The sequence below is a fragment of the Mustelus asterias genome, chromosome 15 (assembly GCF_964213995.1).
Source record: "Mustelus asterias chromosome 15, sMusAst1.hap1.1, whole genome shotgun sequence".
Lineage (NCBI taxonomy): Eukaryota > Metazoa > Chordata > Chondrichthyes > Carcharhiniformes > Triakidae > Mustelus > Mustelus asterias.
In genome coordinates this window covers 77553080-77564641 of record NC_135815.1, presented here as the reverse complement: position 1 = coordinate 77564641, position 11562 = coordinate 77553080, and the positions used below count along the sequence as shown (strand labels likewise).

The 11562-nt window shown below is 43.0% G+C and overlaps 1 pseudogene across 1 annotated transcript in view; it reads left to right on the top strand.

The window, feature by feature from the left end:
• The first annotated feature begins 9847 nt into the window (after positions 1–9847).
• LOC144504741 (cystatin pseudogene) overlaps positions 9848–11562 on the top strand; it is an 8221-nt pseudogene continuing 6506 nt past the window's right edge. Inside the window, exon 1 of the transcript XR_013499695.1 lies at positions 9848–10063. The product of XR_013499695.1 is annotated as a cystatin pseudogene (transcript). The remainder of the gene's footprint in view (positions 10064–11562) is intronic.

Here is an 11562-nt window from a genome sequence, read left to right as displayed (position 1 = left end):
CTATTCATGGGGAGCTGGTGTTTTCCTTGCCGGAGAGAACCTCTCCCGACGAGGCCATAAAGGCAAGTGAGCACAGAAAATTGAGTGCTGGGCTCAATAAATACTAATCGCGAGAGCCAAGAAATCGGGTGTGATCCTGATTTCTCGGCTCTCGTGCAATTTTACTGGCTCACTCCACCCATCGATGTGTGGGGAAAGCCGGTAAAATCCTGGCCCTTGGGTGTACCTACATCACATGGATTGCAGTGGTTCAAGAAGGCAGCTTACCATTACTTTCCCAAGAGCAATTAGGGCTGGGCAATAAAAATGCTGGTCTAGTCAGTGATGCCCATATAAAGTAATTTTAAAAAGACAGGTGTCAGGGGAAAAATACAATTGAAAACCAATTTGGAAGCAGAAGATCCAGAGGAAAGTGAAAAAACAAATAAAAGAAATAAAGAGGGAGTATGAAAAAAGACTGGAAACTAGCATAAAAGGGAATCCCAAAATAGGGATATAGGCATAGGCATATAAATAATCAAGGGCTGGTAAGAGGAGGAGTATGGCTTTCAGGTCCAGAAAGGGAATTTACACATGGAAGAAGGGGGCATAGCTGAAGTATTACATGAATATTTTGCATCTGTCATTATGAAGGAAGACAATGTTACCCAGGCCATGGTGAAAGTTGAGATAATCCAGACACTGGATGGATTTCAAATTGAAAAGGAGGAGCTTTTGGATAGGTTATCTATACCTAAAGTTGATAAAGCACCAAAAACAGATGAGATGCATCCAAGGATACTGAGGGAAGTGAGAGTATAAATTGCAGAGGCACTGGCCATAATTTTCCTTCCTTAGACTCAAGGATGGCCCCAGAGGACTGGAGAGTAGCATATGTTACACCATTGTTCAAAAAAAGAGTGCAAAATAAGTCCAGCAATTACAGGGCAGTCAGTTTAACATCAGTGGTGGGGAAACTTCTAGAGACAATAATTTAGGACAGAATTTATAGTCACATGGACAAATGACAGTTAATTAAGGAAAGCCAGCATGGATTTCCTTAAAAAACATGTTTAACTAACTTGCTGGAGTTTTTTTAAAGAAGTTCCAGAGAGGGTTGATGAGGGAAATGTTGTTGAGGTGGTGTACATGGACTTCTGAAAGATGTCTGACACAGTGCTGCTGCACAACAGACATGTGAGCAGTTATAGCTCATGGAATAAAAGGGACAATGCACACAGAATTGGTTGAGTGACAGAAAACAAAGCATTACGGTTAATGGATGTTTTTTGGCCTGGAAGAGGGTTTGTAGTGGAGTTCCCCAGGGATCAATATTGGGACCTTTGCTTTTCCTGGTATATCGTTATGACATCGACCTTGATGTACAGGGCACAATTTCAAAGTTTGCAGATGATACAAAACTTGGAAGCATGGTGCACTGATGGGAGGATGGTGTAGGATTGCAAAGAGACATTGACAAGTTGGTGGAATGGGAGGATGGGTGGCAGGTGAAGTTCAACACAGAGAAGTGTGAGTGAGTCATTTTGGTAGGAAGTACATAAAGAGACAATATAAAATAAAGAGTACAAGTCTAAAGACTTGCATTAACCATCGATGGTGGGAAGACAGATTGAGAGAGCAGTTATAAAGCATATTATATCCTGGACTTCATTATAGGGCCATACTGTGCAAGAGCAGAATTTTGCCACAATTGGAGTATTGTATCCAGTCCAAAAACAAAGTTCAGGCGCTGCACTTTAAGATGGTACACGGTGCTTGCTGCCACACTGTGTGTTGACAGTGGAGGTGTTGGATGTTGGAGGTGGTGGTAAGGTGTCAATCAAGTAGGCCTCTTTGTCCTGGACAGTGTCAAGCTTCTTGAGTGTTGTAGAAGCTGTACTCATCCAGACAAGTGGAGGGTATTCCATTATACTCCTGATCCAAAGCCTATCCATCATTTACAAGGCACAATTCAGGAGTGAGACAGAATGCATTCCAATTGCCTGGATGAGTGCAGTTCCGTTAACAATCAAGATGCTCAACACCATCAGAGCAAAGCAGCCCTCTTGATTGCCATTCACCACCTTTAACATCCACTCCCTCCATCGTTGGCTAACAGTTGTAGCAGTGTGCACCATCTACAATATATATTGCAGGAACTCGCCAAGGTTCCTTAGGCAACACCTTCCAAACCTGTGGCCTCTACCACCTAGGGCAAGGCAGCAAATACATGGGAAGTTCTCTACCAAGTCATGCACCATCCTGACACTTTTTTATTTACTGGATGTGGGCATCACTGGCTAGGCCATCATTTATTGTCCATTCCTAATTGCCCTTGAGAAGGTGGTGGTGAGTTGCCTTCTTGAAATGCTGCAGTGCCTGTGTTGTAAGCACACTACAGAGCTGTTAGGGAGGGAGTTCCAGGATTTTGACCCAGTGATAGAGAAGGAACGCTGATATATTTTTAGGTCAGGATGGTGAGTAGCTTGGAGGGGAACTTCCAGGTGCTGGTGTTCCCATGTGTCTAATACCCTTGCCCAATCTAGATGGTAGCACTCATGTTTGACTGCAGTTTGCCTATTAAGCCATGTTACCTTGTGCTAATTCTATGTGTTCGAGTATAAAATAGATGTACTGACTGCTCTTGTATCGTAAAAACCTCTTCTGTTGAAAACCATGGACTCCTGACTTTATTCTCATAGTAAATGCCTGGAATTTCAAATTTCATCTACTTTCAATCAGAAGTTACTGGTCTCTAACTGGATCATAAAATATAGTTCTTTTCTGACGTAACAAAATTGCTGGTGTTAGGAGCAATGTATAATTTTTGTGTTGAATATATATTTAGGAAAGATAAAGTAGTTCCATTTTCACTTAGGTTTTTTATGATCTTGACCTAGATATCTGGGTGAACCTGTTGCTGAAAGGTCAATCTTTCAGGTTTGTTTATATGTATATACATTTTTTATGAGGTTTTACAACCCCAGAGGTTAAAGAGATGTGTTAGAAATGAGTTATATGTTTAATGATTTTGGGAAAAATCATAAAGTTGAAAACAGCTAGGCTGTTGCCTCGTGACAGTGGTCAAGTGACGCAGAGACGCAGGGTGGAATTTTCCCATCCCAATCACCACGGGAATCGTAGCAGGCAGGATACAGACTATGCAAAGGATTGTTGACCTCGGGCAGGATTTTCCAACCTTGGGCCGAGCGCGGTCAGACAATCCCACCCCCAAAGATACAGAGAAAGACAGGGAAGAATTCAATGTGTGTCAGAGTGCAAAGGCAGGGATTTTTCAGCTCTCTGAGAAAAGTACAAGGTTAGTGGGAGGGTAGTTAATTGAATAGTCAGTCGTAGGACTCAGTAACATGATCAGTTTAGCGATGTTGCTACTGGAACAGTGAGTTTAAAGTGCAGTTATTTTTGGGTGCCTTGTGGAGAGATCTGAGTTGGGTGAAAAGCATCAAGTGAATGGTCAAGAATTCACTGGAAGAAAACCGTTTACATATGTGCCAATCCCAAACAAGGAGCCTTTGCGTCAAGCTAGTTGTAACTCTTCACTGGTTTATGTAAAAAATATTGCTGGGTAAAGGAGTATTTGGAAAATGAATCATCTTCTTGTGTTTGGATTGTGATCTTTCCAATGTTGTTGTCTGGTGTCATATGGTTCATTTTTCTTGTTTTAATAAATATTTTATTCTTTGTGTTAAATGTTCACCAGTGTATTTGTTCAGTAACTTTCCTCCAATTTCTAAAAGGAAAAGCTAGGATCTATCAAGCCAGGGTTTACTCAGGGATCTGACTTGTCCGGTAGTAGTAACAGCTGGGATCATAATTCTGAATGATAAGAATATATTTATAAATAACGCATATGAGAGATAAAAAACGTATATAGACTCGTACATCTAAGTTTGCTGAAGTCACCAAATCAGGTGATACAGTAAATACTGTAGATTGGAGTGAAAAGTTGCAAAAGGACATTGATAGATTAAGTAAGTGAGCAAAACTTTAGCAGATGGAATACAATGTGGTGATGTGTGAGGTCACCTATTTTGGTTCGAAGAAAGATAGATCAGAGAGTGAAAAGTTGGGAACCATGAAGGAGCAGGGAGATTAATGGGTTCAAGAATAGAAATCACTAAAAGTTGCAACACAGAGGCAAAAACATTTTAAAAGGCGAATAGAATGTTGGCCTTTATCTCAAGGGGTTGGAATGCAAAATAGTCACCAGGATAAGACTGGTAAGACTCAATTTTGAGTAATCTGTGGAGTTCTGCGTACCATACCAGAAGAAGAACATATTTCCCTTGGAGGGTGCAATGTAGATTCTCAATCATAATGCCAAGGCCAAATAAAACTGAATATTGAGTTTCCATACTGTAGTATACATTGAGGACAGTGAGAGGGTTAGATAGCTCAGTTGGTTAGACGGCTACTGTGTGTCATTCAGAATAACAGCAATGGTATGAGGTTCAATCCTCATTCCAGCTGAGATCGGCTTAGGGCTCACCCTACTCCATAGTAAAATAATGGCATAAGCCAAGATATGGTGATTCTCAAAGAATCAAGGAGGATATCTAAGGAAGAAGTATACATTGTTATGAAATCCATTCATGGTGTCTGCGTCGTATGTAAGCTTGTAGTCTTTGGAGATTGTAACATTTAAGGAACAGGATATTCCATCACTTATTACACTCGACAACATTATGACCAAGGATTTATTTGAGGCTTGCATCTCATTCAGCTATCTTTCTTGGAACTGCTGCTGACATAAAGTGCAGATTGTATGTTACACAATTTCTGGTTATTATTTTTCAATTCTGTTGATCATCTTTGCCTGTGTGATTGGTACAAAGGGTGAACAAGTTGGAGAACCACCTGGAGCAAGACACATGAGTGCACCAAGACAGTCTCTCAGTCTGATAGGCCATGTTCAAAGTCTGGTGCATGAATGTAAGTTACCAATATTCACCAGTTTGCTTCAAACCTTAGGTGTCTTCTGCCACTAGATAACAGGGGCAAAATATACCCATCCTGATGGAAATGGATATATCATTGAAATGAATACTGTAGTCTAGGCATAGTAATAAAAAACAGACATACTCCTTCAATGGCACGGTAGCACAGTGGTTAGCACTGCTGCTTCACAGCTCCAGGGACCTGGGTTCGATTCCCGGCTTGGGTCACTGTCTGTGTGGAGTTTGCACATTCTCCTCGTGTCTGCGTGGGTTTCCTCTGGGTGCTCCGGTTTCCTCCCACAGTGCAAAGATGTGCGGGTTAGGTTGATTGGCTATGCTAAAATTGCCCCTTAGTGTCCTGGGATGCGTAGAATAGAGGGATTAGCGGGTAAAATATATGGGGGTAGGGCCTGGGTGGGATTGTGGTCGGTGCAGACTCGATGGGCCGAATGGCCTCTTTCTGTACTGTAGGGTTTCTATGATGATTTCTATGAATGCTAAGTGAGCTGAAACAATTTATAAGCAATTAAGTACTTTTGAAATATAAACACTTACAATCTACGAATCATAGCAATCAGTTTATACACAGCAAAGATCCACAGACTAGAATGTCGTAACAGATTTGTTTTAAAGTTAAAAGTTTATTTATTAGTCACAAGTAGGCTTACATCAACATTGCAATGAAGTTACTGTGAAAATCCCCACATTCCAGCGCCTGTTCAGGTACACTGAGGGAGAATTTAACATGGCCAATTCATCTAACCTACACATCTCTGGACTGTGGGAGGAAACCAGAGCATCCAGAGGAAACCCACACAGACACAGGGAGAATGTGCAAACTCCACACAGACAGTGACCCAAGCTGGGAATTGAACCCAGGTCCCTGGTGTTGTGAGGTAGCAGTGCTAACCATTGTGCTACCGTGCCACCCAATAGTTATGTTGGTTGAGGAATAAGTATTGGCTATGACACTTGGGAAACCTCTCCTGCTCTTCTTCAAAATAGTGTCTTGGGATTTTTAACGTCCACCTGAGAGAGCACTTGAGGCCCCGACTTGACATCTCATTCAGAAGACAGCATTTCCAACAGAGCAGCAATCACCCAGTACTCCTGGATTACGTGCTCAGATTTCTGGAGAAGAACTTGAACCTACAACCTTCCAAGCACAGAGATTTACAGTAATTGTCAAACATACAGAGGATCTGAGATGAGGAAATTTTTTTTAACGTAATGAATTATGATGATCTGGAATGTACTGCCTGAAAGTGTAGTTAAAAAAGTTTCAATAGGAACTTTTGAAAAGTAAGTTATATATACACTTCAAGGGAAAAACTTTGTAAAACTATGGGGGAAGAGCAAGAGTGTTGAAACAATTGAAACCAGCAGAGGGCTACCATTGTGCTAAAGCTGAAACTTGGTAACTCACTGATGTTGTACACCCATGGTGATGCTGGAACAATGTTCAGCAGCATTTGACATGCTAATTCCACCCCCACTGACTCATTAAAAAGAGGGCACTCCATTTATTTATCTGCCGTGGTTCCACTGGGTATCAGGGTGAAGAATATTAAATAACGTAGTGGTAAGTGAATCAATTCATCAATATCCTGGTTATCTGTCCATTCTATGGTTAAAGCTAAACAATATTACATAGAATTTACAGGAACAGGTCTTCCAGCCCAATTAGTCAATGCCAGTGTTAAAACTCCACATGAGTTTCCCCACTCTATTTATTTCAACCCACCCTAGCGACGTATATTTTTATTATTTTCTCCCTCATTTACATATATAGAAATATAGAATGGATACAGCACAGAAGAAGGTTATTTAGCCTATTGTGTCTATGTAGCTCTCACCTAGCCCCACTCCCCTGCCTTTTCTCCATACCTCTGTAATCTTTTCTTTTCAGGTAATTATCTAATTCTCTTTCGAAGGCCTTGATTGGATCTGCTTCCACTACATTCTCAGGCAGTGCATTCTAAGCATTTGTTTTTTTTCTTAAATGCATAACTGATTATTGATTTTGGACAGTATCTCTGGTGAATATTTTACAAATGTGCAAAATAGTTTGGATCAGCTTGGCTTAGTTGGCAGCACTCACATTTGAGTCATAGATTGCTGGTTAAAGCCCCACTGCAGGATTTGAGCATTTGACCAGAGTGCCAAAGGAATCCCACATTTTTTCCATGTATTCATGCAATATTCCAGGATGCAGTCCTTTCTTCATTCTCGGAAGGCCTGTCCCATAATTTTTGATTGTAAGTTTCCCTCACTTACAGTAAGTTTCCCTCCTGACAGAGGAGTGGGGAGTTGTAAGGGGAAGCAGTGGTGTCATGGTATTGTCGCTTGACTAGTTCTCCAGAAACCGAGGGTAATGCTCCAGAGACCCATGGCAGATGGTGAAATTTGAATTCAATTAAAAGTCTAACGATGACTATGAAACCATTGTCAATTGTTGTAAAAAGGCATCTGGTTCACTAATGTCCTTTAGGGAAAGAAATCTGCCATCTTTACTTGGTCTGGCCTACATGTGACTCCAAATCCACAGCAATGTGGTTGACTCTTAATTGCCCTTAACGATGAGCAATAAATGTTGGCCCAGCCTGTGATGCCCACATGCCATGAACGAATAAAAAAAAACAGAGGTCAGGTGGTGCGGGGGTTGGAGGGTGGGGATCAGAGGGCAGGAGTGAGGTGAGGGTTCAGACACTGGGGGTAGTTTGGATGTCAGGAGAGCTTCAGCTGGGTTGGAGGGTCAGTTTGGTGCGGGTTCTGGTCAGGTGGGGTTTGGGTCAGCGGGTCAGCTGAGTCAGGCGGGGGGGTGGATGTGGCATGGTCAGGGGAGGGGAGGGTCAGGTGGAGTTGAAGGGGTCGGGTCGGGGGAGGTACTCACCACCAAACACGTCAATGAACTCAACAAATCAATAACAATCGATCAACGACTAACCTGAAAGTAGTTGGTGATCTCATTAATTCATGCTGCTGGGGGATCTTCCTGCTGTTAAACACATGTTCAAGCTATAGAAGATTAAGACATGGTCATTAACTGTAAAGTTGAGCTCCAAAATGGCATTAAATCAACATTACACACTGATCTCATGAATTACATACCCTGCAAATTCTAGCATGCGCTCTATGTGTGGCAAATGTTCTCACCAGGAAGGCATGGACACGTGTGCATATGTGTTTTGGATGTCAGTGGCTTGCACAGCAAAAAGGGGCATTACCCAACTGAAATTTGAGGTCCTTGTCTTGAAGATTGGTAGGACTGGTTGATAATTATCTAATTCTCTCTCAAAGGCCTCAGTTGAATCTTCCTGCTCCACACTCTCAGGCAGAGAAATCCAGATCCTAACCACATGCTACATAAACAAGTTTCTCCTTGTATCACCATTGTTTCTTTTGCCTATCACCTTAAATCGGTATCCTCTGGTTCTTGCCTCTTCTGTCAATGGGAACAGTTTCTCCCTATCTACTCATGATTTTGAGCACCTCCATCAAATCTCTTCTTAAATATTCACTTCGCTGAGGAGAACAGCCCCAGATTCTCCAATGTACGCACTTAATTGGAGTTTCTCCTCCCTGAAACATTTTCAGGAATCTTTTCCACACACCCTTCCTAAAGTTTGGTGCCCAGAATTGTATACAATGCTCCAGTTGAGGCCGAACTGGGGTTTATACCTGCTCAATATAACTCCTTTACTTTTGTACTCTACGTCCCTATTTATAAAGCCCGGGATTCTGTATGTTTAATTTATCTGCCTTGTCACCTTTGCTGATTTGTCCACATCTACTTTCAGGGGCCTCTGCTCCAGGGCTGTTCTCTGAGCTGTTATCCCTTCTGGGGCTGTGTGCTTCTTTACACTTTGGCTAAGATCAAGTGTCAGATCAAGCCCAAGATGGGGTGCAATGCTGTATCCTGTCAATGTAAAAGCAAAATACTATGGATGCTGGATTCTGAAACAAAAACAGAAAATGCTGGAGAAACTCAGGTCTGACAGCATCTATGGAGAGAGAATAGAGCCAACGTTTCAAACCAGGATGACTCTTCGTCAGAGCACCTTATCTTAGCAGCTTGGATCTTGTTTGCCTCTCTTGTGGGGACCATGAATTGGATTTAATTGGAATTTGAATTTGGTTTTTGGAACAAGCAAGGAATGGATTTGAATCCACCTGATCCATTTTGAGCATTGGCTTTGTAACTTTAAGGGCGGCGTGGTGGCACAGTGGTTAGCACTGCTGCCTCACAGCGCCAGGGACCCGGGTTCAATTCCCAGCTTGGGTCGCTGTCTGTGCGGAATCTGTACGTTCTCCCGTGTCTGCCTGGGTTTCCTCCGGGTGCTCCTGTTTCCTCCCACAGTCCAAAAGACCTGCTGGTTAGGTGCATTGGCCATACTAAACTCCCCCTCAGTGTACCTGAACAGGCTCCGGAGCGTGGCGACTTGGAGGTTTTCGTAGTAACTTCATTGCAATGTTAATGTAAGCCTACTTGTGACACTAATAAATGAACTTTAAGAATGGAATAAAAACATTTTAAAAACTGTGGGATAAATTAAAAATGTAGTTCCTAAAAGGGATACTACATCAAAGTAAACATAATCCTCTGGGTCTGTGCGAGAGTGCTAGCTCAGGTTGACTTTGTAAACACTACCTTTCCCCTGAACACAATCAAAGTGCTTCTTGTGAGCTCCTCACTCCAACCGTTCTGGCGCTCGAGCTGAACCCACCCACAAATCACTGCAACGCCTCCCCGGAGTGTCACTCAGGCCTTTGCCCCGCCTTCCCCGGATTCTGATTGGTTGTGGTGTGGGTGGGGCGGGGCTGATGACGTACGTAGCCCGCCCTCATCCTCACTTGATAAAGACGGCAGCTGCGGCCAGAGGACGGTTGGGTTTTGAAAAGGCGGGAAGATGTGCGCGTGCCGAGCACTGGTTATTGCGCTGCTGGCTTTTTGTGCGCATGCGTGCGGGCGCACTGGGACAGGCTCGCCGGGCGCCCCCGAGCTCGTGCCCCAGAACAGTCCCGAGGTGCTGAAAGCCGCAGACTTCGCCGTCACCGAGTACAACAAGGCTTCCAACGACATGTACGCCAGCAAGTTGCTGAGGATCTTGTCTGCCCGCAAGCAGGTACAGGGCGAGGGGAGTGTTCAACTTCTCCAGGGCGAAAGAGCCCGAGTTTAAAGGGAAGAGTTTGGGGGAAGGCGTCATGAGGAGGAGAATCTAGGTTCAAACTATGGGGAAGTTTGACAACACCCTGCCAGTAAGTGGGGAAGGGGAAAGGGTTCTGTGTGCTCGGGTTAATGTCCACCAGAACTGAAAAGGAGATAGCAAAACCCTGTAAGGGAGCAACATATCTCAAGTTGGTTTTTAAGAATATTATTGTTTTAAACATCATGGGTAGGGAGTCAGGAGATATCCGGACAGCTGGCTATACAAATCTGGTAAGAAGTTTAACAACACCAGGTTAAAGTCCAACAGGTTTATTTGGTAGCAAAAGCCACACAAGCTTTCGGAGCTCTAAGCCCCTTCAGGTGAGTGGGAATTCTGTTCACAAACAGGGCATATAAAGACACAGACTCTATTTACATGAATAATGGTTGGAATGTGAATACTTACAGCTAATCAAGTCTTTAAGATACAAACAACGTGAGTGGAGAGAGCATCAAGACAGGCTAAAAAGATGTGTATTGTCTCCAGACAAGACAGCCAGTGAAACTCTGCAGGTCCAGGCAGGCTGTGAGGGTTACAAATAGTGTGACATGAACCCAATATCCTGGGATATTGTGATTAAGCACAGGTTAAAGAGATCCAAGGTGGCCTTCATGACACACGACAACGCAGAGTCACTGAGCAGAGACTGATAGCCAAGTTCTGCACACATGAGCACGGCCTTAACCGGGATCTTGGGTTCATGTCACACTATCTGTAACCCCCATGACTTGCCTGGACTTGCAAAATCTCACTAACTGTCCTGTCTCGAGACAATACACATCTCTTTAACTTGTGCTTAACCTCCTCTCCACTCACATTGTCTGTACCTTTAAGACTTGATTACCTGTAAAGACTCTCATTCCAACCATTATTTTGTAAATTGAGTTTGTGTCTTTATATGCCCTGTTTGTGAATAGAACTCCCACTCACCTGACGAAGGAGCAGCGCTCTGAAAGCTAGTGGCTTTTGCTACCAAATAAACCAGTTGGACTTTAACCTGGTGTTGTGAGACTTCTTACTGTGTTCACCCCAGTCCAACGCCGGCATCTCCACATCAACAAAAAATGAGCCAGGCCTATCTAATTTTTGCTCAAGCTGCAATTTACCAGCCCGGGAAACATCCTTGTAAATCTCTGTACCTTCTCTAATGCAGTTGCATCCTTTCTTTAATGAGATGACCAGAACTCTATCCAACTTTATTTTGATTTCTCCTGTACCTCTTTTTTTATGTCTAAAAAGTTACTTTGGCAGTACCTTCTCCTGTGAAAACAAAGTGCTTATTTAATACCTCAACTGTGCCCTCAAGAGGATCTCCCTTTTTAGTCCCTCACCACTCTCTCCCTTCTTTTGAGGTGTCCTTTTTCTATTTTAAGTAAAAGATTTTTGAATTTCTTACCTGCCAATATTTTCTCAGT